General features: G+C 43.7%; 1 protein-coding gene and 1 pseudogene across 1 annotated transcript in view; one reads left to right on the forward strand and one right to left on the reverse strand.

Moving 5' to 3' along the window:
- The window catches only part of BANK1 (B cell scaffold protein with ankyrin repeats 1), a 1,166,863-nt gene that overhangs the window by 280,230 nt on the left and 863,679 nt on the right, over positions 1-22,954 (reverse strand). The gene's annotated exons all lie outside the window — the stretch shown is intronic.
- On the forward strand, positions 6,328-6,446 carry LOC134944543 (5S ribosomal RNA; annotated as a pseudogene).

A 22,954-nucleotide genomic window follows, 5' to 3' on the forward strand; every position in this document is an offset into this window, starting at 1 on the left:
GGGAAGCAACAGGTGCACTATGTTTGGACTCATCAAAGGGGGCTTTATAAGGATGGAGTGGGGGAGTGTAAGCTATGCTACTGACGAAGGACCCACTGTGGCCTGAAACGAGTTTAGCTTGGCTGTTTTGAACATACTACATTGTGGACTTCAGGGACTCGTTACCAAAGCAGAGGGAAGGTGCAGATTCCGGAACTTCACCAACACCATCACCCACTATTCCATTCCCGGGGACTCTGTGTTTGGTATACGAAGTTTACCTGTGTTCCCAGTGAGGATGTTTTATGCTGTTTTTAATGTGGAAATTGTAAGTGTTATCTGTGATTAATATCCTTTAATACTGTTTAAGGTCTCTGCACTATTGGTTTTCTTCTGTTCTCCTGTTTCCCTTGCATATACATGTGAGGGAGACACATATATATTTCAGAAACACAGTCCACAACATTTCCTGAGGGACTCTGAGTGATGTATGCTATGCTCATGCTTTGCCATTGAGGACGTTATAAACTGTCATAAATGACGCCATGTTGTAAGTGCAATTCGTGATAAAAAAGCATTCAGATATCTTGAAGTTACTGCACTATTGTCCTTCTCTCTGTTTGTGTCCCCCCCCCCCCCCCACCCCCACATTTGAATGTGTGTGGGAGACACTACTATTTCAGATAAAGCTTTTGAAAGATTACTCCTACATTTATAGGACTTTCCCCATAAAAAGAAATTTGGAGGAAGAACAAACACCAGAATAAATGTTAACCATTCACTTTTTACTGGGTTAAACAAAGTTCAGTTTTTCTTTTATTGGTTGTGGTTCATTCAGTGTTTCCATTCCCTCCACTTGGGTGCACATTACGTGTTCAAATAGGAAGCGCAGGTTTATTACACAGTTCTTTGTTTCTATTAAGCCATTCCATTTTTAGGGTGCTGGATAAACACCCTGCTCGGTGTAATTGCCATCAGCTGATCATGTAACCAATTTCACAACTGTAACCAATCTCTTCTTTGATTAATAGATAAAAAGGCAAACTGCTTTCATGACAATAAATTTAGCCTAAAACTGTTGGTCTCAATCTTGGTGTTCAATTTGTCATGGGTGGGACAGTTTAAAAAAGGTAAATCTCAATAATGCAACTGTACAACTCAATAAATAATTTTTAGAGGTAACAAACTTAAGCAAATGGTTCTAAGCAACTGTTCTGTTTTTGAAAGTTACATACTATACATAAACTTACATTTTCAAACAAATTCTCTGATGAAATATGAAGTAAACATGTGAAATAGCATCCAGACTCATTAAGAACTTGCAAAACATAAACAACGGATGCATATGTATTACGTAATAGTGGCAACTTTGGAAATAAAAATTTTCAGTAGCTAGCTACCAACATATGCTTTTTTACTATGATATAAGACACAAAATGGTGCTACAAAATTATTTTTCTTTCCCGGAAAACTACATTTGAGTGATTTACTAACCAAATAATTAAAAACTGAACCTTGATAATGATTCTGAAAAAGCAATGGTCAGGTTCACCTTCTCATGGAATACCCCCTTTAATAAATTGTCCTCCAAGACACTACAGGAAACATGTTTAAATCTTCTAATAACACTTGTATTATACTAAAATACTTTAACTATTGTAAATGTTTTTATTTTCAAAAGTGCGTAAAACATTAATAAGGAGCCTACCAACAGCGACTCTTGCTAACAGGCATTCCATATTATTTATTTATCCTTAGTCATGAGATTTGACATCTATGGTTTGGAATGTAATTTGAACGGCAGATGATTGATCTCCACTATTAGGATGAACCAATATACCAATATTCAGATCTAAACTGTAGTAAAGACGCTCAGAAGGCAGGTTATTGCCTTTAGCAGAAAGTGACTATTATTAAAAGGTTTTTTGATTTATTATGCACAGTTGGGTTTGTATTCTACAAAAAATCATTTTGACCATAAAATACTACAGACTTTGTATTGTACTTTGTATTTTGTATTTTGTATTAGAAGGCTGAGTAATTTGCAAGCTAAACACAAACTTTATGCTAATCTCATCTCTATATACTTGTGGAGATTTTTTATTTTACTCAATAAAGATTTATTGAGCCAAGGTATTTAGGGGGTCATTCCGAGTTGATCGCTCGCTAGCTGTTTTTAGCAGCTGTGCAAACGCATTGTCGCTGCCCACTGGGGAATGTATTTTCGCTTTGCAGAAGTGCAAACGCTTATGCAGCAGAGCGCCTGCAAAAACATTTTGTGCAAAATAAGACCAGCCCTGTAGTTACTCTTTGTGTGCGTTGATTCTAATGACGGAGGGACGGCTTTTGACATCACACACCCGCCCAGCGTTCGCCCAGCCATGCCTGCATTTTTCCAGGCACGCCTGCGTTTTTCTAAGCACTCCCTGTAAATGGTCAGTTGACACCCAGAAACACCCTCTTCCGGTCAATCTCCTTGCGATCGGCTGTGCGACTGAAAGCTTCGCTAGAACCTGTGCAAAACCACAATGCTCTTTGTACCCATACATCGCGTGTGCACATTGCGGTGCATACGCATGCACAGATTAGTCATTTTTTACACTGATTGCTACGCAGCAAACAACGGCAGCTAGCGATCAACTCGGAATGATCCCCTTAGTCTCAGTAACAAAATTTTAGGGACTGCAGCAGATATCTCCTTATCTGCCGTGGTTCCTCCATTTCTGATAGCATTTGCAGCTCGCATATATTTCTATTGGGGCTGTGAAGCTGTCAGATTTACCAAGCCTTCCGAAGGCAGCCTATGGGCTTTACTTCACAAAACTTACTGGGAGAGGGTTCTGGAAGAACCCTCCCCAGCAATGGCTGTCATAAATGTGTGGTCAGTAAATAGCGCATGCATAGGAGTCCCAAAAAAGGATTGAAGAGATCACTGATGCAATCACTTTACTCCTAACACATCGCAGGGACATGTTCCTTTTTAAAAAAAAACATTTTTATTGAGTTGAAAAAGCAGTTACATATCAGATCAAGTTGAAAAGACATCTGATATAAAAATAAGAGAATAAGCTATTGAAGAATAGCAATAAATTGACAAATGACAATACTGTATATACAAGACTGAAACTGAACAAGCAAAAAATAGCTGCTACCATCACTAAATAATGGAATATCTGTGAATATAAATGGAATTCAATAATAATAATAATACGCAGGGGTATGTTCAATTAAAGTCTGATCCATTCCGACATTCATTTGTTGGAATGGATCCGACCTGGGGTATTCAATGCATTCTCAATTCAACTTTAAAAAAAGTAGAACTGAGATGCGGGAGCTGAGACGGGGGAGAGCCGCGGGCAGACGAGGGAAAGCAGCGCTACAGCACCGGCTATAGCCGCTGCTGTAGCGCTGCTCTCCCCCGTCTGCCAGTGGCTCTCTCCCATCTCCCTCCCCCCGTCTCTGCCTCTCCCCGTCCCCGCATCACAGCCACTGCTCACGGCAGTGTACACCCGGCTCCAGCAAGCGAGATCTCGCTTGCTGGAGCCGGGTGGATGCTGCTGTGAGCGGCGTCTGTGAAACATCCTCCGGCGCTGCTCTCCCCGTCTGCCTGTGGCTCTCCCCGTCTCTGCTCCCGTATCTCACTTCAACTTTTTTTAAAGTCGAATTGAGATGGTCGAAAAGGGGGACAAAACCTGTTGGTTTTGGCCCCGTTTTTGACACAAGCACGCGGATCGGCAGCTATTCCGCCGATCCACGTCCTTTTCGACAAGTACAATTCCTCGACTTGTCGAATAATTTGGGGTTAGATTGAATAGGTCAGAACCCCTTCCGACCTAAAAAAGTCGAAAACTGCCGTCTTTTCGACAGACGACAGCTTTCAACTTCAATTGAATATACCCCATAAACTTATAAGAAAACCCAACTTTTATCAATTCTAAATAGAACAATAAAGAAATTAAAAAATAATCAACTCAATTGTGGTTTTTTGAAGTTGGGGAAAAAAAAAAAAAGAAAAAAGAATGCAAAAAAGAAGAGAAAAGGTAGGGTGGGGGGTATAGAAATGTCATGTATGTCTTCTGTCCAAACTGCATTGAACTAGTATATACTGTACACCACGAGTTAGCTAAGTAATCCTATGTACTAATGGCCAGGTGGTATTATCGAATACTTTCATAACATAAGCAGTGTTCTCTGCTGGCAGATAGTCAAGAAATATTTAACATTTTGCATAAAATTTAATGACTCCAAACAATGGCGTACACCTATCAAAATAGAGGATAATAAGTATTTCAAACTTCAATGATTCCAATGATGGCGGGGATTTAGAGATCCATTTATATAGGATTCATTTTCCTGCTAAAGTGATAGCACTGTTTAAAAAAAGGCAACATATTAGTATAAATTCTGGTAGGGGACCAGATATAAAATATGCAAACAGGTATGGTTCCCAAGAAAATGGTAGGTGGTCCCAAACAATTTGTTGAACAAAGTTATAAGTATTACCCAAGAACTTTTTCATTTTAGAGCATTGCCATATGATATGTAGAAAGGTAGCTGAAGTTATAAAACATTTAGGACATTCACTAGATTCAGACAATATAATGTGACTTCTCTGGGCCTGTGAAATATGTGCCCTATTGAGAAATTTGACATTAAGCTCTTGTAGTTGAGCTGATTTTACCCATTTCAAGATAGACGGAGTTTGTATTAAAACTCATGTGGAAATGTAAAGTCAGGGAAATCTTGAGCTCAAGATTTCTACTACCTTACCCTAGCCTAAATCATTTTTGGTGTTCCATATCAGTTAAACGTGTTTCCTGCAAAAAGGAAATATCTACTTCATGCAAGTTTATGTCTGAATTTCCCCCCCGTCATTTAGCAGATGTGTTAATACTAGTGATGAGCGGATTCGGTTTTACTCGGTTCTCAAAACCGAATCTTATTGACTCACTGATGTCACGTGTTTTGGATAGCCAATAAGATTCGGTTTTGAGAACCGAGTAAAACCGAGTAAAACCGAATCCGCTCATCATTAGTTAATACCTTGGACATTCCAGGAACATAGCTTTAAATTATGCATGACTGCTAAAGGGGATAGGAAATTACACCAAAGTTAGATATTGAGCTAAATTTAATGAACATTGGAGGTCCAGTAAGCAAGTAAAAAAGATTCACAGTATAAGTTCAGGTGCATAAATGACATACTGTACGTAAGCAAGAAGAATACGTGGCAATTCAAGAAGACAAAATGACAGGGAGGACCAGGGTAAGAAGTGTATCCTGAGGAAATGTGTAGGAGAGAATAGTTAACCATATAAGCAAAGTAACTAACATAATAAATGCAAGTAGGCATTTAAAGGGTAGGAGAGTATCTTCTGACTCTAATGGCAAATCTGTCTCACTTATAAGTGGTGCAATCTAAAAGAAGTATAGTAAAACACAATAATATAACTCGCCAAAACATACAAAAGATAAGCTGTAAACAGACCTTGGTCATATAAAGATATAGGATCTATGGAAATAATGACTTATCCAATAATAATTAAGTCACCAGATAGCATCACTGTTGGTCAGAGGCTATTCCTAAGAGTTCAGCAGGTTAGTACACAGGAATTTATAAAGGTTTGTGCCCTGCAGGCTCTCTGGTAACTCAAGTTGTTCCTGTGCAAGAGGCTTTCTAAGTCATCAACTTTATTTAAGAGATGCTGATTATTTCACCGCTCCTGATCTAGTTACAGTATAAAGGCAAAATAATCCCTAAATGAGTCTACTTGGTGCTGCGCCCTGAGTCAGAAATGTATCCGGGAAAAAAAGTGTCAAGAAAAGAAGACTCTTGTGTTGGCGCACTCTTGTTTGCTTAATATATAATGTATATATTGAAATATTAAAACATACATTGTATTACTTATATAAGAATAGGTTTGTATCCAACAGTTGAGTAACAAACTGAACATAAAAAATAAAGTTGGTTAAAAACAAAGTGGGTTCTGGGTATGGAAAACAATGGGAAATAGGTGCGTGAGGTCTGTACACACAGATGGAGCCCTGCTCATCTATCCTTTTAATAGGATTAACTGAGCCAATACTGTCGGACTTAATCCCCTGCTGTAATTACTTAATCCCCTGCTATATTGTTCTCTCTGTACTGTATTGCAGCTGAGAACAATAGATGAAAGGCTTATGCTAATAAACCTTGGTGTACCTAGGCGCAACAGAGAAGGCTATATGAGCGAGGCTCCATCGTTACACTGAGTGACCAATGTAGGTCCCAATTAATACAAAACTACTTGTACTGGTCCAAAAGATACAGATGTAATACTGTTAGTGACTATATTCTTCTTTCAATCTATCTACTACCATACCTCACCGCACATGCCCAATCTTGTCTGATCTTGGAAGCTAAACGGTGTTGGGCTGGGTCAGGACCTGGAAGGGAGACCTCCAGGGAATACCGAGTGTAGTAGTACGGTACAAACATTCAACCCTGAACTAACGCTAACAGCAGGATCACCGCTGCTCCTTCTATCCTACTTAACTAGCAATCTTTTCAATATATGTACCTTTAACCAACAATGTGTGAGGAATAAGTGATTGTAGAAGAAAGAGCTTAAAATCATGCAGAGACTCCCAAATGTGGATACACTCTACCAAAGGGGTATGTAAAACAGTGTGAAATAAGTGTGTGAGGTCTGTACATAAATTGAGTGACCAATATAGGTCACAATTAATACAAAACTAATACTGTCAGTGACTACATTCTTCTTTCAATCTATCATTTGATATAGATGAACCAGAACACACTTTGTTTTTAACCAACTTTATTTTTGTATGTTTAGTTTGTTACTCAACTGTTGGATACAAACCTATTCTTATATGAGAAGTAATAAAAGTTAGGTTTTGATATTTCAATATACAGATGGGTCCATGTTTATCTTGACCATTAATAGGATTAACTGAGACTGGCCAATCGGACTTAATCCCCTGCTTTAATGACTTAATCCCCTGCTGTATTGTATTGCAGCTGAGAACAATAGATGAAGGGTTTATGCTAATAAGTCATGTTGTGCCTAGGCGCAGAAAACTAGTCAAGATAACCGTGGACCCATCTGTATACATTATATAACATTAAGCAAACAAGAGTGAACCCACACAAGAGTCTTCTTTTCTTGACATTTATTTCTGCATTAGAGTTATCAGAGTTGTCAGCCGGCGCAGGTACATCTAACTTTTTTCCAGGTTTGATACGTTGGGTTTTAGCTGGTGTGGGAGGCATGACAAGTTTATCCAACACCTGTAGATGGCGTCAGAGCACCAAATTTATTACAAGAGACCAGCAGCAATTAATAATAAGAAGGGTATACTGTAGGCATGCTGAATCAATAATATGAGATATTAAGAGGCCTACAACTGTTCAGTTGAAAGTGAATGTCACAAAGGAATGATGAGTAAAAATATATCTTTTAGCACCATCATCAGATAAGAGGCATTGGCTGTAAACTCTAGTCAGGAGCCCTTCCATTTAGAGATACATAGTGGGTAGCCACATGTAAGTTAAAAGCAAGTATGGGAATGTGCAGGGATCAACATGAGAATGTATAGTGATTGAAAAACACAGCAGTCTCCTCTACTCACAAAACACTGAAGATTCTGTAATTAACACTGGAAGCATCAGTGTGCTGCAGGTAAAATGGCCGCCTGTCATTTTCTGCAGCCAGAGAATGGTAATGCCATCCAGAAGTCAGCAGTGCACAGGAAAATTAGTTTTCTCAGAACTAGTGGTTGCCTGGGATAGTGTCCAGTGTGGCCCTGCCAGTCAACGTTCCAGACAGGTAGCGGACCTGTGCTCCCCTGGAGGTGCCGGCGTGGTAGGATGTGGCTGTAAGGCCACGAGAGGCGAGCATTCAGGGCTGCAGAAGTCGATCACTGGGAAAGCAGCAGTGTATTGTGAGCCAGAGCCTGAGGTGACAAGTCAGGGCAGGTAAGTCAGGGAGGACAGTAGCAAGAGGTGTAATTCAGAGCTCTGCTGCACCCTGCATGTGTATATTAATACATTCAGGCTATGTATATTTCTTTATGCAACAAATAACAGCAAGAAGAATTTACAATTATTGGGTCTAAAACCTGATAATTACTAAATATGCCCCATGGAATCATCATTACTTTATGCAAATGGTAGGTATGTAGGTAGATCGCTCTCTACAGAATGTTAATTTTTTTTATATATTGTTCTCACCAACTGCATGTTGTCAGGGAGCAGTATTTTGCTTTAACAAAAGTATTCCTTCTAAAACTGTTAATATCTACATTCCAGGGCAGTTACCTTGCAAACAGCTGGTCGGATTCATCTACCCTACCTGAAAGGATACAATTTAGGATATTTCAGATTTTTAAAGTTGGTTTTTCCAGCTAAAAGTCTTCTAATTTTCTGAAATGTAGCACTCCAAATGCTCAGACTGAGTAATTTCACAAGAATGTCCATTGTTTGTCCTTCTAAATCCACCTTTAACCAATACTTACTAGTTTAAAATAAGCGCTCACAAAATGGGAATAGGATTTATTTGTAGGAATTGCGTTATTGACTTGAAGATGTTATTAGAGTTGTATACTGGACCCATGAATCATAAAAGACAAGCCGTATGTGAGTCACTTACCAAAACAAGGAGTCATTTCTCCGAGGTTAACCTTGATTAATCAGTAGCAGCGCTGATGACCCTTGAAGCACATTCGGGAGTTGTGTATAAACTGTGTTGCTAATGAGTAATGAGATTGTGTATTTTACTCACATTACTAGAGCCAGAAAACTGCTGTCATAATTATGTGATAAAAAAACTGTTTATCCACAATTTATATGTTACAGAGCAACATGCACTCAACCAGTGACCCAATTTATTAGATTGGAGAGAATAAAATATTGGGTGGTGACTCAATGGGCGCTAGATGACAATGGTGTAACACATATAAATATGATTTAAAAAACCCTCTTATCTGAGGAATCTGGATGATGGGTCTCTTTGGTGCATGAAACAACCATGGTGTGATACAGTAAACACATAAACAACCCTTTTTTAAAGTCTCTAAATAAGAGGAATTTGGTTTCAAATCAGATTATTTTCTTCAGACTGCTCCATCATAGTAATATGCTTAATCCCAATTACCATATTTCAGCATAAATCATATCCTTATATCAGACTGTTCCTCTGCTGGGCACCTCCTCCATTGCCCCAGCATCCTGAATATGCACCCTGTGATGTTATTGCATTAGAATGCTTAATGTTTGTAGACACTTGTGGAGATACCGGGTTCCAAATCACTCAGGCACGGTGGAAGATGAAAAACCAACAGTGGTTTATTGAACAGAATGGGTTATAAACAGCTCAGCACACTTCTGTAATCCAATTCCACAAGACAATTCCCACCACAAACTCCTGACAAAACATTACTTCTTGGTCAAGGAGCATAGAATCTCTTCCAGCAACACAGAGTCCCAGATAAATCCAATATAATGGGTCCCACATCAGATCCCTGGAAGAACATTACTTCTTAGCCTAGGATCAAAGAATCTCCCTTCAGCTCTCTGGATAGCTCTACTTATACTGCCTGAAGCTTCATATTGCAGGGGTGTGTGTGACCTCTTTGTTTTAGGATCTTACAGCATTGGAATACAATACATATTCTAATCAAGGTGATTACATCAGCCAGAGAGCCACCCTGTTTGGTCAGCTCACTTTTGGACAATAGGGAGTAAACAAAAAACGACATGAGTGTCCACTGTGGTGTATGGAACAATAGGAAACTAGGTCTAACATAAATACATTATCTAAAGGGTAACAGATAACATAACACAATTGCATATATTAACAATATTAAGGTTGATTTAAACACAGTACAGGGTGAGCAGCAATGGACATGTTATGGAGAATGAACAAACAAATGTATTGAATGTATACGGATATGGGTATAAAAAGTACATATTTGACATGGGAAATGAGGCATACTGTAGCTATAGTAATGGTCACATACCTCATTTCCTCACAACACTCCCTTGCTAAAATGTGTAAGCCTGAATCTTCAGTGATGGTCCCTAGGACCAGTGGCGGATTTCCCACTAGGCACGTGCCTAGGGGAGGCATTTGTTGGGGGGCACCACACCAGGCTAATAAGGGCCAGCTGATTCTTTTTTTCATCATTACAACTTATTTTTCATTATTTCATTTAGCAAATGACTAGGGTAGAACAATGGGCAGCAAATTCTGGTCCAGGAGTTGGTAGTAGTGTGGGGTTGGAGCTGTTTTGGCGGTTTCAAGGCATCCAAACTGGCACCTGAAATGAAGGAGGCAATGGCATAATTTACGGGAAAGGGCGGCAGCCAGTAACGTGCCTAGGGACGGCCTGACCCCTAAATCTGCTCCTGCTAGTGCTCTGAGTGTGACAGGCAGAGACGTATCTAGGGTAAGGCAAGCAGGGCATGTGCCCTGGGTGCCGTGACAGGCCTGTCAAAAGGGGGCGCCACTGGCCAGGGCAGTGTAAATGGTGCAATGTCGGCCGCTGATCATCCCGTCCCCACCTCTGCTCCTGACCGTCCAGGAGCGGGTGGGGAGTGGGGACCGTAGGACTGTTTAGTCACGCCCACAATGATGTGGGAAGGTTGCCACCTCCGGGCCAATAGGAGAAGGATGGGGTGGGGAAGAGCAACTAAGGCAGCGGCATTGGGTGGGTGGGCCAGGCAAAAATGCGGTATTTTTAAATCTCACATATAAATAGAGTCGGGCCGCCGGCATCCTCGCGTAGTGGATTGCGCTGGTACCAGCTGCTGTTAGTCCAGACCCGGCCAACCCATACACCCCCACCACCAAACACCCGCCTCACCTGCATGCACCATACTTCTATCAGATTCATCCCCGTCCCCATCCCGGCCATCACTCCCAGCATCCAGCGCCGCCCGAACATGGACATTTCAGCCTGCTGAACGGGAGAGGGTATGATACATCCTCCCAGCAACCCCGCATCCGGCTGACTTCTGACTGCATCCAGCAGGGCCTCTCCTTCTCCCTGGCCGTCACCATCCCCTGCCCCAGTCATCAACCTAGTGCCTGGAAAGGTAGGCAGCTGCGCTGGTGTAGTCTGCCTGGTGAGGGGGGTCAGTGGTGTTAAGTGAACCCAGTAAGAGAGTAGGGGGAGGGGGCAGGAGGGGGAACAGGTGTTATGTGCACCCAGTAAAGTGTGTGTGTGTGGGGGGGTGACAAGATGGGGAGCATGTATTAGGAGAGCCCAGTAAGGGGGGGGTGGCAAGATGCAGGACAGGTATCAGGTGAGCCCAGTAAAGAGGGGTGGGGGGTGACAAGAGGGGGAATGGTTATTAGGTGAGCCCAGTAAGGGAGGGGTAGGGGTGCTGGTGTGCTAAGTCGGTATGGCAAGGGGAGGGCAGAGGTGCTAGGTTTGCCCAGTATAGAGGAGGGCCCTTAAATTATTTCCTATGAGCCCACAAAGTTTTTGCAATGTCCCTGCATCAGGTGATGGAAGGCAGGGATCCACGGTGGCAGTGTTAACATTTCAAATGAAGGGAGATGTATATTAGCCCTTCAAGTCATCACCTGGGTTGTCTTTACTCTGCATCTGCACAAGAGCTTGAGCACGCACTGAAAACAGACTCTGGAAGCTGGACTGTGGAGGATGGACGAGAAGGAAGCTGTCCGCTGTCAGTGTGTGTACTGGACTGGAGGCATGAGCAGCTGCAATGAAAAGCCTTACCGCCGGAGCCAGCATAGCAAGGTATGTAATGCCCAGATATATATATATATATATATATATATACACACACCAATTTTAAACCAGCCCAGCACTCTGCAAGAGCTAACAGTGGGGGTAATTCAGACCTGATCATAGCAGCAAATTTGTCAGCAGTTGGGCAAAACCATGGGGGTCATTCCGAGTTGATCGCTCGCTAGGAGATTTTTGCAGCCGTGCAAACGCTATGCTACCGCCCACTGGGGAGTCTATTTTAGCTTAGCAGAAGTGCGAACGCTTGTGCAGCCGAGCTCTGCAAAAAATGTTTGTGCAGTGCACATGGTTTTGCCCAACTGCTAACAAATTTGCTGCTACGATCACATTTGAATTTCCCCCAGTGTCTGCTTCCGGTGACCAAGCCAATAGACAAAATATCCATACACAATAGCAACTGGCACTCAACGGAGACTTTAAAAACCAGTCTAAACAAATAGTACTGAATGGTCAACGTTTTAAAAGATCCCTTTAAACCTCCTTAGTCAGGACTCAGGACATAAATATTTGGGTTGATGTAATGGTTTGCATTACTGGCTCACAGCACTGAGGTCATGGGTTTGATTTTTTTATTATCTTTTTTTTTGTGTAGGGGGGGCGTTTTTCATTTTGCCCTGGGCTCCAAAAACCCTAGTTACGCCTCTGGTGACAGGATTATGCAGGAGTTTGTAAAGCTGTGATACACAGTGTCTGCAAAGCCTGCCGTATGCTCCTCTCTTCAAACAGTGAATAACCATGGATAAACTGTCTCCTCCAACAGGTATGCTGATGTCTGGTAACTTGTCTGAGAACTGGAAAAGATTTAAGCAAAGGTTTAATATATATCTTGCTGCACGTGGAGCTGATACAGAGGCTGACAAAACTAAGGCATCCATTTTCCTCCATGTGATAGGAGAGGATGTGCTGGACATTTATAATAGGTTTCAGTTTGATGAGGGGCAGAATGTTGTGCTATCTTCTATAATGCAAAAGTTTGAAGATTACTTTGTGCCATGGAAAAATGTGACTTTTGAAAGATATAAGTTTTTTACATGTGATCAGATGTCTGGAGATGGATTTGATCAGCATGTTACAGAGCTGCAATCACTCAGTAAAACCTGTGAGATTGGTGATTTAAATGATTCACTGATTAGAGATCGTATTGTCTGTGGAATATCTGATAATGGACTCAGTGAGAGATTGCTAAGAGAGCAAAACTTAACACTAGACAAGGCAGTGACTATGGGCCTAATTCAGACCTGATCGCTAGGCTGCATTTTCATACAGCCTGTGATCAGGTCTGAACTGCGCATGTGTATGCACCGCAATGCACAGGCGCGTCGGCCCACAGCGACGGGGATCGATGGACAGCGACGGGATGGTGTGAGAAAAGTGATCGCACGGGCGATAGCAAGGTGACTGTCAGGAAGAGGCCACTTGTGGGTGACAATGGACCATTTTTAAGGAGTGTCCGGAGAAACGCAGGAGGGACCAGGCGTTTGAAGGGAGGGTTTTTGACGTCAGCTTCGGCCCCGATCATCGCACTGGAAGAGTAAGTCCTGGTTTGTGCAGAGACTGCACAAACTCCTGTTTGTGCAGCTCTCCTGCACATGCGATTGCACCCCTGCACAGTGTTTTCCCCCTCCCCCTGTAGGGGGCGACTACCTGATCGCAGGAATACAAAAAAATCACCCTAGCGATCAGGTCTGAATTTCAAGCCAAAAAGTTACACAAGGAAGCTAATGGTGCTGTACATGTAGTGCAGAAAACAGAGGCAAGCAAACCTCCATTCTCAAGAATGAAGCAGTCTAAGCCACAGTCTAACAAGGAAATTTGTAGTAGATGTGGAAATGCTCACAATCCTAAAATGTGCCCAGCTTATGGTAAAACCTGCATGAAATGTGGTAGACTTAGGGGTCTATTTACTAAGCCTTGGATGGAGATAAAGACGCTGGAAATAAAGTACCAACCAATCGGCTCCTAACTGTCATTTTTCAAACACAGCCTGTGGCATGGCAGTTAGGAGCTGATTGGCTGGTACTTTATCTCCAGCAACTTTATCTCCATCCAAGGCTTAGTAAATAGACCCTTAAATCACTTTGGCAAATGCTGTAAAATGAAAAGTGAAACAACCAAAGTGCATACTGTTCAAAAAGCAGAGGAATTCTTTGTGGATTGCATTGAACTTTGCAGTGCAGATAAAAAAGAATGAACGAGATTGTCATTCCCTTTAAGCTTGATACTAGTGCGCAGGTGAATTTAATATAATTTCAAGACTACAAGACTTTTAGAGTAAAACCTAAAATTCATCCCGCCAAAGTGAAAGTTACAAGGTACACTGGGGAGGAAATTCCTGTGAAAGGTACATGCTTAACATGGCCGGATTAAGGTCTGTGGGAGCCCCTGGGCAACAAATTTGTGGGGCCCCCACACACTGTCCTCACAACTGCAAAAAAAATATTGGAGTAGGAGTACAGCATTTACCTGTCTCCTCTCTGTCCTCCTCTGCAGCTGAGCTGTTCCTTTACTGCTGCGACCGCCGAGGAGCTTCACGCACAGCAGTGTGAAGTCTCGCAAGATAATGTCAAATCTCACGAGACTTCACACTTCAGTGAGTGAAGCTCCTCGGCGGCCGCAGCTGTAATGGAACATATCAGCTGCCGAGGAGGACGGGGAGGAGACAGGTAAATGCTGTACTCCTACTCCGATGGTTTTTTTGCAGTTGTAAGGACAGTGTGTGGGGGCCCGGTACGACCGCCCCTGCCGCCCCACCGTTAATCTGGCTCTGATGTTTAGTGACACTGAAATATAAAGGACAACAGTTTAAAACATTTCTACTGATTGTGGATAAAGATGTGCAACCGATTCTAGGAGTTAAGTTCCTGTGAGAAACTAAAGATAGCTAAACAAAGTTTTTATGGTTAAATCACAAGTAGAAGATGACTGCAAATCGATGTTTACAGAATACAGAGACGTGTTTGAATATCTAGGTTGTTTGCCTGGAGAGCATAAAATAAATATAGACACACGTTTCTTGAGTGATACACCCCTGTAGAAAAGTGCAATTTCCGCTGAGAGAAAAACTAAAACAAGAGTTAAACTGCATGGAAGCCTTGGGTGTGATACAGAAAGTTGATGAGCCTACTGAATGGGTGAGCTCCTTAGTAATTGTTGAAAAGAAAAATGTACAACTCAGAATATGTCTAGACAGTGCCGTAACTAGGCATTTTAGCGCTGTGTGCAAGAAATGGCATTGGCGCCCCCCCTATGCAAGACAGGGGCGTTTTAAGGGGAAGGGGCATGGCCACAAAATAATACTAATTCATACTATGGTGCACAGTAGTCTCCATTATTCAAATTACGCTGCACAGTAGTGCCACTACACCAGGTAGAGCCCCTTTTACATATTACGGCAGTCAGTCCCTTTTTACACTTTACTGCAGACAGCGTCCCCCTTTTTACACATTACGGCAGACAGTGTCCCCCTTTTTACACCTTACAGCAGACAGCGTCCCCCTTTTTACACATTACAGCAGACAGTGTCCATCTTTTTACACATTACGGCAGACAGCGTCCCCCTTTTCACACATTACAGCAGCCAGTCCCCAAGTTTTTACACATTGCGGCAGACAGAATAGATAGAGAGATAGAAGGAAAGAGAGATAGATAGATAGATACTTACCATCTCTCCCCGCTGGCAGTCAGGCTCCTCGGTGCTGGCAGATCCTGGGCAGGGGAGATGGAGGAGAAGGAAGGGGGACTGGAGCCGCAGCAGCGCTATGTAATTGGTAGAGACGCCGCTGCAGCAGTCCCATCTCCTTCCGCATTGGCTGCCCGCTGTCGCTGTGAATGCTTGGATGAGGGAAGCGCATCCCAGCATTCACAGCAGCGCCAGGCAGCCAATGAGGAAGGAGGGGGGACTGCTGCAGCGGCGCCACTACCAATTCATAGCACCGCTGCGGCTCCAGTCCCCCTCCCTCCTCCTCCTTCTCCCCTGCCTCCGGCGCTGCTGCTCTTCTCCCCTGCCTTCGGATTCTCCAGCGCAGTGCACACAGAAGAGGCGGCTTGTAATGAGTTAATTTGACTCATTACAAGCCGCTGGCCGTTGCGCCCTCAGGGTGACTGTGCTGTGTGCTAGGCACACCTGGCACACATGTAGTTACGGCAGTGTGTCTAGATCCCAGAGATTTAAACAAAGCTATTAAACGAGAACATTCAAGCTACCAACCAGAGATAAAATCATGTCGCAATTTGGTTCAGTAATTTAGACGCATCTTCAGGATTATGGCAAATTAAGCTAGATGAGGCCAGCTCAAAGCTGTGTACATTTAATACACCAGACAGTCGATACAGATTTCTTCAACTACCATATGGAATATTGTCTGCTCCAGAAGTATATCACAAAAGGATACACAAGATTTTTGAACATATTCCAGGTGTTGAAACAATGATGGATGACATTATTGTCTGGGGATCTACAAAGGAAGAACATGATTCTAGATTGAGACAAGTAATGGAACTTGTCAAGAGAGTGAATCTATGTAATGTGCAGCATCAGCAAATCTGTCAGTTCTGCTTTCAGCATTGATCAAGCACCTGGATGCTGCTGCTGCTCTCTCTTCTTTGTATTCAGGTTGTTCCTGGTAACTAGGATACTAGCTGCACAGCTGATGTGGAGTACCTCGCTAACTAATATTACTCATGTTTTGCTGGTTATTCTTATGATTTACCTCTGCTTTAGTTCGTGGAATTACAGGTCACAGCTAGCTGCTACATAGTTGACTCCCAGTGTCCTGCATTCAGCAACTGACTCCACAGGTGTCTACATTCTGTAATTACAGCAGGTTACCTAGAAGCCTGCTCAGTCTGCACTGCAGCTGCATAATATATCATTTACTGGGAGGCCTGTCTGGTGCTCTCAGCTAATTGGTCCAGTCTATTTTTTAAGCCTCTCAATCCCAAGATGCTCTGCCAGTTATAGCTAGTGCTTCCTGTGTACAGCTCCATGGTTCATGTCTCTGGTTCCAGATATCTGTCCAGTGGATACTTTGCCTTGTTCCAGCATTATTCCAGCTTATCCACCTGCTGACGTTCCCTGGATTACCGACTTTGGTCTACCCCATTTACCTGTGTTAATACCAGTCTGTCCATGTACCGCTATCTCCTGTACCTCTCCTAGTGTTACCCGCTAACGAACCATCTCCACGGCACTAGTATACCATCTGGCCGTGAGCTCCCCACCACCCTCTCCAGTTCCCATTTGTGCCTGTGTGTTACTGTGGTCCTGCTGCTAACATCTGGACTACTCGAACATCATCTTTGCCATAACCCTAGTCCAGCTCAGGTTCTAAGTAACCCAGACAGAATGCCGCGACCTGCACGTTGGGTGCCGCGAAGACCATGTATCCCTGGTTTAGACCTCCTGGCATGTTAGACTCCGCATCTCTGTTCTGGGTAACGTCAACTACTTGGTACCTGACCCCAAGTTCCAGATTCTGCACCAAGTCTCTGACATTCACCCTATCTCTTACAATCTAAAGCTAAACAAGGACAAATGTGAATTTGGCGTGAATACACTTACCTTTATTGGTGATGTGGTCTCGGATCAAGGTGTTAACCAGACCCAAGGAAAACATCAGATATAGTGAACATGGAATGTCCTAACAACAAAGACGACGTGAGAAGATTCTTAGGAATGATTACTTAGGAAAGTTTATTTCTCAACTCTCTGAATGAACAGCCTCTCTCAGATGGTTGTTGGACAAAGATAACGAGTGGATGTGGTCACATGAACAAGAAGAAAGTTGGCAAAACTTGAAACAGATAATTACAGAGCAACCAGTACTAAGATTCTTTGATCCTGCGAAAAGAATAAGAATTTCAGCAGATGCTTTGCAATTTGGCATAGGCTCAGTGTTGTTACAAGAACATGAGAATACATGGCAACCAGTAATCTATGCATCAAGGGCACTGACAAGTGCTGAAACAAGGTATGCACAGATAGAAAAAGAACTTCAAGCGATCACATATGCATGTGAGTGATTTCATCAGTTTGTGTATGGTCAAACATTTACAGTGGAAACTGACCACAAGCCATTGGTAGCTATCATGACTAGATCACTACATGACTGTCCCATGAGAATTCAATGAATGCTTATCAGACTACAGAAATATGATGTATACTTGCTGTACTGTCCCAGTAAATACATGTACATTGCTGATACACTTTCTCTTCCTGTGGACAAAAGTGAAGGTACCGGACATCTGACGGATGAAGAGATAGAAGCCTATGTTAATTTGATCGTAGCTTCTCTACCAGTGTCTCTTGCAAGACAAGAACAGATTAGAAAAAAAACTGAGACAGATGACACAATGAAAGTGTTGAAAGATATCATACTAAAAGGATGGGCAGCAGAAAAAAATGTGTGTCCACTGTCTATTCATGATTATTGGATATACTGCAGTGACCTTACAGTTGTCGATGGTATTATTTACAAAGGCAATAGGTTTGTCATACCTACACGACTAAGAAAGACTATGCTGTGCAAGATTCATGAAGGCCACTTAGGGGAAGAAAAATGTGGATGGAACCTGGGGTGAGAGTTAATTGCCTTGTAGTGTTTACTCAAACACATCAGAGGTCCAGAAATTCAAAGGTTGTCCTATATGGAAAGGTGACAAGCTTCAATGCTCTTCCTGAGCTTATCTGTATATTGTGGCAATTAATATTGCAAAGGAATAGCATTTCAGAGGCCAGGGTTAGGCCTGGCTTTGGTAATTTCAAAAAAGTTGTTACTTCCCCAACAGGGGGTGCATCCTTATGGGTTAGCGAAGATGTTTGGCTACAACAGGTGATAAATGTCCCTTTAGCCAGTTGTAAAAACTGTCTCAGTATAATGGACAAGCCTGCTTCATACCTTCAAACAAAATGAGATGGGTTATTAAATAATCCCTGCTCATGTGACCAGGAGGGTCTGTACCAACTCTCTAATCATCAAACAAGCAATTGAAAGATAAGGCCATCCACCCCTGTTAGTATGGTTAAGAGACCCCACAGGGGCGTGGCTTGGATGCCATCAGGAGAAGACGTGTTATACAGGAGCTCCTGCATATTTTGGGCTAAAACCCACAATAACATCATCTCCATACACTTGAGCCCTCCCTGCCTGACCTTGCCCACGGCTGTGGACATCTCCCTAGACGAGGGGAACCCGCCAGGAGGCCGCAGCAACATTTTTATGATCACGGCCTACCAGAGCTCCAGAGACCGGGGCCTCGAGTTAGCCACCGTCCCGATTTTGAGCTCCAGGCCCGATTCGCGGACAGAACGGGACCCGTAGCGCCGCCAGAATCTGTCCCCCTCTCCCCACAACGCTCCCCAGCCTGCCCCAGACCCCCGGCCGCCCGCAGGACGAGTCCTTTTAACCGCTGGACCACGGGGAATTGATTTAAAGTGCACTTTCCTCACCTGTGCACTGGTCTGCGGCCATCTTGGATTCTTAGGCTGATTCTCTGTGAGCCTCACCAGAGGAATGCCGAGTTCCCTGCTGGAAGTCCAGATGAGAGAGGGGGAGAAGGAGACCCCGGAACCCTTGGCCCACACTCACAGACACCTCCAAGGTTCACAAGACACTCAGGGCTCTGAAGATATAAAAGGCCTGTGACTCGAAGCTAGAGGCGCCATCTTGATTACTGGCAAATAGCCAGTACTGCAGTTCTGCATCTGTCCAGCATCTTTCTCTTACACAAATCCTGAGTCATTGCTCATGCAGGAATCTCCCTCTGGTGGTCATCCTAAGATAATGCACCACAGACGTGCACTTAAACCCACCCAGGAGAAATCATTTAAACACCTTTCTGCAATACTGAGTGAATGGCACTATCAACCATATATTTCATCTGGCTGTCGATGCCACTAATACCGTAATGCACCGCTGATGCCAATCCAAAGGGAACTGCTCTGCTGACGGCATTCATATGCGAGCTACATAAATAAATCTAACCTCGTTGATCTGATTCCAGGAAATAAGACCCCCCCCCCCCCCGCTGGCTAAGTGATGACCAGGAACAAAAGACCTACTAAAAAAGCCGACACATCAACCCCTCGAGGAAATATGTCACAATCCGCTATGAGATCTTTCTTACAACCCACCCCTCCTGCCCAGGCTGATAACCCACCAGTGGCAGACCACCCCGTCCCCCTGCAGACACCTCATCCATCTCCTTCAGGCACGGAAACGCCACTTGATAGCCCCCCAAGAAACAAAGATCTGCAAGAAATTCTGGCCTATATGAAAAACCTACCCACTAAGAAAGACCTGCAGGACACGGTGAGACGTGAACTGGCGGCCGTGAGACAAGATATCTCCCACGTCTCAGACCGGGTGACGAGCTTAGAAGAACACCATGATTCCTCCGATACATTTTTAATGTCAATGGCAACCATCATTGAAGCTCAATCCACAGAGATTCGTTCACTCCAGACTCGACTAACGGATTTAGACAACAGAGGGAGAAGAAATAATATCCGAGTACGGGGCCTGCCGGAAGATGTCACCCAAACAGGCCTAATAGACGCCCTCACAAAAATCTTTAATGAGATCCTGGGCAACGACCCCGACGACAATATTACCTTTGACAGGGCCCACAGAGCCTTGAAGCCAAGGGGCCTCTCTTCGGATAGCCCACGCAATGTAATCTGCAGATTGCATTACTTCTCCCAAAAGGACGACATCATGCGCAAAGTCCGACAGCTCGACGGGGTTGACTTCAACGGCACCCCAATCCAAATATATCAAGACTTGTCCTGGCACACTCTTCAGCAGCGGAAGGCCCTCAAACCCCTAACGGATGAACTCCGCAAACGCCAATTAAAATACAGATGGGGATACCCTTTTAATCTCCAAGTCTCCTTGTCGGGGAAAACCCATACCCTCAACACGTTCTTGGACCTCCCGGAATTCTGTGTGGGATTGGGTATCCCGAAACCTAATCTCCGCGACTGGGACTTTCACATTCCAGAGCTACCACCTTTCCAGCCCTTACACACCGGAGCTCCTTGGACAGAAGTACGAAATAATGGGAAAAGAAACTCCAAAGGAGCCCCCCCAGATGAGGATTCACGAGTCACCTGATGGAACACTAAAGGAGGGTCACAGCTTCCTGTACACAGCGTGAGATTATCTTACACCTCTGGTGGACCTTTATTTGACATTTAGCAGTTGTGGGGCCCTGACCCCTTACTCCGCCTTGAGGCGCGGACTGCAAAATGAAACTCACTGAATATGAGACTTATTGCAACCAAATACTTGATGCAACCTACAGTTTAACGAGGTTTACAGTTTACAATTTATAGATTATATTTAACAGTTTACGATTAGCTAACATTATGTATGTTTAGTTACTTTAGCTCTACTTTTGATTAATAACCAGATGCCCTAGGCGGGAGTTCCCTTATCCGCCCTACACCCGCTCATGGCAGGAATGCCTCTTAGGTCTCCAACCCTTAATCGGCTTGGTGACCTCAACGCGGGTTTTTCAAATGTTAATGTTGTTGTTTACCTTTTCCCCATGTTTTACCCTCCTCATGCCTTCCCCATACTTCCACCCCTCCCCTTCCTTGACCATTCCAGGAATGCAACCCCCCTTCATGACTCACGCTCACCATGACATCCCCCGGAAGAATTAAAATAACATCACTCAATGCGAAAGGCCTTAATGTCCCAGAGAAAAGAACATCTTTACTGCGGTCCCTATGGGCTGACAGAGTGGATGTCGCACTAATCCAAGAGTCACATTTCAAAATCTCCGCTAAGAACCCACCCTTGACTAACTTTCGCTTCCCTCAGGCCTACTACAGCAACAACCCAGACACCAAATCCAAGGGAGTAGCGATAATATTCTCCAGGACTCTCCAACTATCAGACATAACAGTCCACAAACCGATCCCAGGACGCCTCCTGGTAGTCAATTGCAAAATATGTATGTGTCCGTACACATTTGTGGCTCTGTATGCTCCAAACAAAGATCAGGTCCCATTCTTCCGCTCTGCCCTTTCCCTAATTGAGCCTCTATTTTCGGGGGTTGTGGTTGTGGGGGGAGACCTGAACTGGACAATGGACCCATCCTTAGACTCATCCTCTGGCACACCCCGAACATCCCAACGTCAACACCGACAGGCTAAGCGACTATTCCACGATCTACAGTTGGTAGATTCCTGGAGAATACTCCACCCCTCTGACAGAGACTACTCCTTTTACTCGAACCCGCACAATGTTTACTCACGTCTTGATTATATATTTTTGAGCCACAGACACCTCCCTCAACTAATAGACTCCTCCATAGGCTCGATAACCTGGTCAGACCATGCCCCAATACATATGACCATCTCAACCCCCCAATCAGCTCCGGGCCAATGGACCTGGCGCCTAAACGAGTTACTTTTGCACGACCAGTACTGCAAAGGCGAACTAGAAAAGGCCCTGACAGAATATTTTTCCCTTAATGACACCGACGAGGTCTCCAAGGTTACCCTGTGGGAAGCACACAAATGCACCATAAGAGGCAAACTCATCCAGCTGAGGACTTTCATGAAAAAACAGAGGTCAGCTCATATCACTAAATTACTAGAACGTATCCACCGCCCGAGTCCTCACACAAAAAATCCCTTTCAAAATCCGATTACCTTGACCTGATAGATACTCGTGCCCAATTGAAAAAAGCCCTCACAGATAGTATCCAGTTTTCTGTCCGTAAATGTAACTCCAAATATTACCAGTGGGGTAATAAACCCGGCCGCCTTTTGGCCCAAGCCCTCAAAGCACAACGCTCATCCCTGTACATTAATAGCATAAAAGATGGAGACAGAACTCCCCGATTCAAGTCCCCTGAAATAGCCGCGTGCTTTAAACAATATTACTCCCTCTTATACAACCTAGAGAACCGAGCCGACAATACATCCACCCCCTACAACTTCCTACAGGCAAAAGCATACCTAGAAAAAGTCTCCTACCCTGTTCTAACCCTAGCAGATAGAGAATCACTAGAGCAACCCTTCACTCAGCTAGAGTTGGAAAGTGCCCTAGCCTCGACTCCCATTGGTAAAAGTCCGGGGCCAGATGGCTTCACACTTACATATTACAAACAATTCAAAGACCTCCTCTCCCCCTACCTTCTCCAGGCCTTCAACTCAATCTCCGCAGACACCCATTTCTCGACC

The sequence above is a fragment of the Pseudophryne corroboree genome, chromosome 1, assembly GCF_028390025.1.
Source record: "Pseudophryne corroboree isolate aPseCor3 chromosome 1, aPseCor3.hap2, whole genome shotgun sequence".
In the NCBI taxonomy this organism is placed as follows: Eukaryota; Metazoa; Chordata; class Amphibia; order Anura; family Myobatrachidae; genus Pseudophryne; species Pseudophryne corroboree.